The following is a 6,514-nucleotide window of genomic DNA, read 5'->3' on the forward strand; positions in this document are numbered from 1 at the left end:
CCTCGGCCCGCGGCTCGTGAACGTCCGGGCCGCCATGGCGCTGTCGCGGGGGCTGCCCCAGGAGCTGGCTGAGGCGGTGGCCGGCGGCCGGGTGCTGGTGGTGGGCGCGGGCGGCATCGGCTGCGAGCTCCTCAAGAACCTCGTGCTCACCGGCTTCTCCCACATCGACCTGATTGACCTGGACACTATTGATGTCAGCTACCTCAACAGGCAGTTTCTATTTCAAAAGAAGCACGTTGGAAGATCAAAGGCACAGGTTGCCAAAGAAAGTGTACTACAGTTTTATCCGAAAGCCAACACTGTAGCTTACCATGACAGCATCATGAACCCTGACTATAATGTGGAATTTTTTCGACAGTTTATATTGGTTATGAATGCATTAGATAACAGAGCTGCCCAAAACCATGTTAATAGGATGTGTTTGGCAGCTGACGTGCCTCTTATTGAGAGTGGGACTGCTGGTTATCTTGGACAAGTAACTACTATAAAAAAGGGTGTAACCGAGTGTTATGAATGTCATCCTAAGCCAACACAGAGAACTTTTCCTGGCTGTATGATTCGGAATACACCTTCTGAACCTATTCATTGCATCGTTTGGGCAAAATATTTGTTCAACCAGCTGTTTGGGGAGGAGGATGCGGACCAAGAAGTGTCACCTGACAGAGCTGACCCTGAAGCTTCCTGGGAACCAACAGAAGCTGAAGCCAGAGCCCAGACATCTAATGAAGATGGAGACATTAAGCGTATTTCCACTAAGGAATGGGCTAAGTCAACTGGATATGATCCAGTTAAACTTTTTACCAAGCTTTTTAAAGATGATATCAGGTATCTATTGACAATGGACAAACTGTGGTGCAAAAGGAAACCTCCAGTTCCTTTGGACTGGGCTGAGGTACAAAGTCAAGGAGAAGAAGCTGATGCATCTGATCTGCAGAGTGAGCCCCAGTTAGGCCTGAAAGACCAGCAGGTTCTAGATGTGAAGAGCTATGCCAGTCTTTTTTCAAAGAGCATTGAGACTTTAAGAGTTCATTTAGCGGAAAAAGGGGATGGAGCTGAGCTCATATGGGACAAGGATGATCCTTCTGCAATGGACTTTGTCACCTCCGCCGCAAACCTCAGGATGCATATTTTCAGCATGAATATGAAGAGCAGATTTGATATAAAATCAATGGCAGGGAACATTATTCTAGCTATTGCAACTACTAATGCAGTAATTGCTGGATTGATAGTATTGGAAGGATTGAAGATCTTATCAGGAAAGATAGACCAGTGTAGAACAATATTTTTGAAAAGCAGCCAAATCCAAGAAAGAAACTTCTTGTGCCTTGTGCGCTGGATCCTCCTAACCCCAATTGTTACGTATGTGCCAGCAAGCCAGAGGTGACTGTACGTCTGAATGTCCATAAAGTGACCGTTCTCACCTTACAAGATAAGATAGTGAAAGAAAAATTTGCTATGGTGGCACCAGATGTCCAAATTGAAGATGGGAAAGGAACAATTTTAATATCTTCAGAAGAGGGAGAGACGGAAGCTAATAATCACAAGAAATTGTCAGAATTTGGAATTAGAAATGGCAGCCGGCTCCAAGCTGATGACTTCCTTCAGGACTACACTTTACTGATCAACGTTCTTCACAGTGAAGACCTTGGGAAGGATGTTGAATTTGAAGTTGTTGGTGATGCCCCAGAAAAGGTGGGGCCCAAACAAACTGAAGATGCTTCCAAAAGCATAACCAATGGCAGTGATGACGGAGCCCAGCCTTCCACCTCCACAGCACAAGAACAAGATGACGTGCTCATCGTTGACTCAGACGAAGAAGGTTCATCCAATAATGCTGACACTGGTGAAGATGAGAGGAGTCACAAGAGGAAACGAGAGGAGGAGAATGTCAGCGCCAAGAGGTCACACCTACAGCAGACCAAAGAGCTCGATGACATCATAGCATTAGACTGAGCTGATCTTACTGTGATGGCTCATCTGGGCAGAACCAGGCTGTTTTGTTCTTTGTTCCAGAGGGGAAGGCAACATTGACACCAGTGACTTGAACATGATTCTGCTCCCTTTGAAAGCATTTGTTTTGCTAGGACCGTCAGCAACATTGCGGTATGCTGTACTGACAGTAGGAATATAAATTTCAATCCCTTTGAACAGAGTTATGCACAAACCAGTGATGCATTGAAACAACACCATGCATGTTGCCTTTCAATGTAAATATCTTAGGTATCATTTGAGAGTTTAAAATATTGTGCTTTAGTAAAGTTGGTACCTGGTTATAAATATTATGCCTTTATTTTTGGCTAGAAGAAGAGTTATTTTTAGCCTAGATCTAACCATTTTTATACTCTTAACTGAACAGATTCAAAGAAGTGCTATGCATTGAGACTTGTTTTTAAATGTCAACTGGCACTATGTATATTAATGTAAAACAATGTTAATTTACTCATTTCAGTTTATACTGCCTGGGATGTCTGTAAGAAACCAATTTTAGTGTATTTGTTACAGTTTCAGGTTATTTATATTTGATGTTTTGTAAGACTCAAATAACAAATATACTGTACTTATGGACCAAATAAATGACATCTGCATACTTGTTAAAAAAAATTAAAAAAAAAAGTTCTGTGGTCAATGTTTAGCACATTAATATAAAATCAAATATAGTCTTAAATTAAAACAAAGAGGGGTTTTATAGATGATATCTTTTTGCTCTTCACAACATTTGTAAGAGCTGACTCAAAGAACTCTAGCAGGCCTTTTTTCCTCTTGATCAGAGATGACATGAAGTCTCCAGAGTTTGAACACTAATACACATCCTGTAAAGAGTAGTTATGAAAAGGAATAATGACCCCCAGGCTTCCATTACATGCCACATGGTCTGCACAACACTGGCCATGCCTGCAGATGGCACTACTGGGAGACAAAATTTGACAGGAATCTCAGGACTCTTACCACGCCCATAAGTATTACCCTGAAGGAGACTCAATAACACTTAAAGGAAAGGTTACCATTTGCCACCTACATGGTCTTAAACACCCAGCCAGAAATTGTAGAACAATTTAAATAATTCCTGGTATGAAAAACAAAATTTTACTTGCTACTCATCAGGACCCTTTTCCTGCTAATTCACAGAACATGATGCTGTTACAGGTCTACTAAGACATTCATTCAGTGACAGCTAAAGCATTCCTTTGGCCAGGGCATAACTTGTTGTCCTGGAAGGATTCAAAGTGGGACACAAAACAGCACTATTAAAGTAATGAACCAGTTTATAATTTCTCTTCAAAAATAACAAACTCACATGAGTGAAGCCATGGGTCCATGTGCTATAGCTCTTGATTTAAGATTTATCCAAATGAGTGATGTGTGGATAATGATCAGACTCAGCTTACCTGTGTCCCAACAGGCACACATTTTCATTTCTGCCATAATATTATTGGCAAAATATTCTCAACTTTTCTGTCAAAATGAAGTTACCTGGCTCTATTTGAAAATACCCCATCTCCTGTTCAATGTCTCCTCTATTATTTATGATAAAAATCTCCAGCACAGGTGGGTCTGTCACATCCCACCTCAAACTTGACCCACACTGCCTGTGCTTTGACCCAGCTTTCAAAACATCCTCCCTATCACTTCCTATGAGTTAGAGACACCCTCTTCTAATATCCTGTCTAGCATAGGTGACTTATTTTGGGACAATAATGTCAAATATATTTTACTCATACATCTCCATGCAGTCGCAGTAAGTATCTACATACATAAAACAGAATATCTTAAGTTAATTGCTTTCCTCACAGGACACATTTTTATAGGTTTAGGTACTTTTCACCCCACAGTCTTGAATTTCACCTCCACTATCACTCAGGAAATAAGAAGATCTCCCAAAATTAATTATTATCTACATGAAGCCTGATGTCCTCAGTCCTGAGGAAGGTTGGAATGTGTAAGCTAACCCATAAGAGATCCATCAGTAAGCTCACACTTGAGCCTCAGTTGTTTTGGGCTACTCTTCATTTAAAGAGCCTTTTAAGATCCCTTATTACTCCCCATTATACAACTCACATCCACACTATACTCCTTTAGAGTAGGTGTTCTTCCAGATAGGCCTCTGGTTAGATCCAAAGATTCATGATCTGCCTCATTATACCTCAGACAGAAGATCAAAGCCATAATTGAATCCCATTAGCTAAGTGTAGCCCCATGTCTGATTTCACCTTTCAAGATCATCTCTTCACATAAACCTGAAGGGTCCGGTACATAATGACACACTTACACAGAATAAAAGGTCAAGGTAAAGATGTTCAGACTCATCTCTGTCAGTGTGGCTAATACTTCCAAATGTGGTAAAGTTCCAAAGCCTGTCACCATTGGTATATTTTTATGGAGTAATGACCCAGCTACTCAAATAGTGTGCCTTATGAATATTTTAGTGATTTGTTTACTATTGTCGAAACACATACTTTAAAAAACATACACCTCCAGTCTCTAGCCATTACCCAAGATTTTTCATCTTTTTGTGTTCTATGATAAAATTTCACAAGAATTTTTCATATTCTCTGGAAATGCTAAATGAATCAAACCATTTTAAGAAATGCATCCTATATTTGTTATACTGGAACAATATATTGAGCTGTATTCTACACTGAGAACATCTCCTACCTGGCACTGTATCCCCCATCTTTAGTCCTTCACTCCAGTACTCTTATGATGGGTCCAGGATTTTTACTCATTCTAATGTTCATACTCCTTACCTACTTTCCTGGAGTCACACAGTGATGCCATCTGTACTTTAACACATGCTTGTCTGCCTTAACATTTCTCCTGCCTGCACTATATGGGGACTAATGTAGTAGTGGTGGTACTACATGGTTACTTTGCACACAGAAGACTGTCTTAAAGGAATCACACATCCCCCCAGTAAAGTACCTCCTTTCTTTTGCCTGGTCTAAGACAGTCATGACATCCTTACCGGTGAAACTGTACAGTACATGTCATATGTGTCAGTGATTAGACTTTGATCATCTGTCAGGCTCAATGTGGATGTTCAGTGTTAGACATGTGTCTGGAGTGTGATGTTATTTTCTCTAGGTAGGGTAGGCTCAGAGCATGGCAAAAACAACAAAGCCCAACTGTAAATTTCCTAGGCTACCAAGACTAAAACTCTATTGACTATCCACATGAACCACTATCAGTGCATAAAAGCAGCCTCTTGGAATGTCTTTATACAGAGAGTTTCTCTGTACTGAGATTTCCACTGTGGATGTATTTTAATTTATCTGATATACTTTCTACTATAGCTTTTTCTGACTTTTTGATTTTTTTTTCCACAGCCTACATCTCCAATGTGCAACTGTCATTCAGCAAGGGTAAATTATGACTGTTTAATTTAGCTAGTTAGGGTTAATATTTCTGGCAACAGATTTAGAAATAACTTTGTTTCCTATAAAGAATGTGCAAGAAAACATGACCTGGACTGGTAGCAAAACTAGTGATACCAGCTCTCCAATCTCATAACCCGCAAATCTAGGGCCTTCAGCAGAATGGGGCCAAGGAGCAGAGAAATTAAGGTATTAACATACGCTGTGTCCATACAACTTTCTACTTAGCTAAAAAGAGGGTTACTTGTGTAATTCTATGGCATGTGCCATAAAACCTATAAAAGTTACCAGGTTATTTGCTGATGCCTTTACGCTACAGAGATTTACAGCATAGAAGGGTGCATGAAATTAAATGCTTACCAGTCATACTAGGGGATGTTTGCATTATCTGCATTGGCACAGGTAGTGACTGCACATGGGAGCAATTCGAAAGCTGACGTCAGAATGTACATCTGTAAATACGAAGGTTGCAATGTAAGAATGGAGAATCATATCCTATGTGTATACTAGCAAAGAAGTTACCCAAGATGAAGATATACATTGCAAAACAATCTCCTCACTGATCAGGATGCAATAATAGTTATTATTTTCTCTAACTATAAATATTTAATCTCATTTCTGCTTATTATCCAATTTCAGTTAACAATATTTTTGAGAAAATATACTCTTATAAAAACCTGTCTAAACAGACATGATGGAAACCCAGGCATGTATAGGTATGCAATTTTCTTTTTTACAAAAAAGTAAAAAATAATTCAGTGTAGAAATGACAGCCACTTTCACAAATAGTGCGAGGAATAATGGGTATCTAAATTCAGTAGTGTAAATATAGAACTTTATTTCTCTCCATGAAAAACAAAAATGTCCAAGTGGAACAATAACCTAAATATCAGACATGGAAACCAAACTGCTGGAGGGAAGCATAGGGAAACATGTTACCTTATATACATAGTGTGATAGTTTGAATATATATATAAATAATCAGTTGTTTATTTCTTTGTAGTTTGCAACTTTAGCTACCTGCCTGGAGGCAGTGTCACTGGGTGGATTTTAAGGTGTGGTGGTGGGTTTCAGATTTCAATTTAAACATATGCAAAGTGTGCCTAGCTGGAGTTTCTGAAGTGTGCTGTGGCTTTTGACCT

The 6,514-nt window shown here is 39.7% G+C and overlaps 1 pseudogene; it reads left to right on the forward strand.

The window, feature by feature from the left end:
* The first annotated feature begins 34 nt into the window (after positions 1–34).
* Positions 35–2,587, forward strand: LOC101608784 (annotated as a pseudogene).
* The last annotated feature ends 3,927 nt before the right edge of the window (positions 2,588–6,514 follow it).

This window comes from Jaculus jaculus, chromosome X, assembly GCF_020740685.1.
Source record: "Jaculus jaculus isolate mJacJac1 chromosome X, mJacJac1.mat.Y.cur, whole genome shotgun sequence".
Lineage (NCBI taxonomy): Eukaryota > Metazoa > Chordata > Mammalia > Rodentia > Dipodidae > Jaculus > Jaculus jaculus.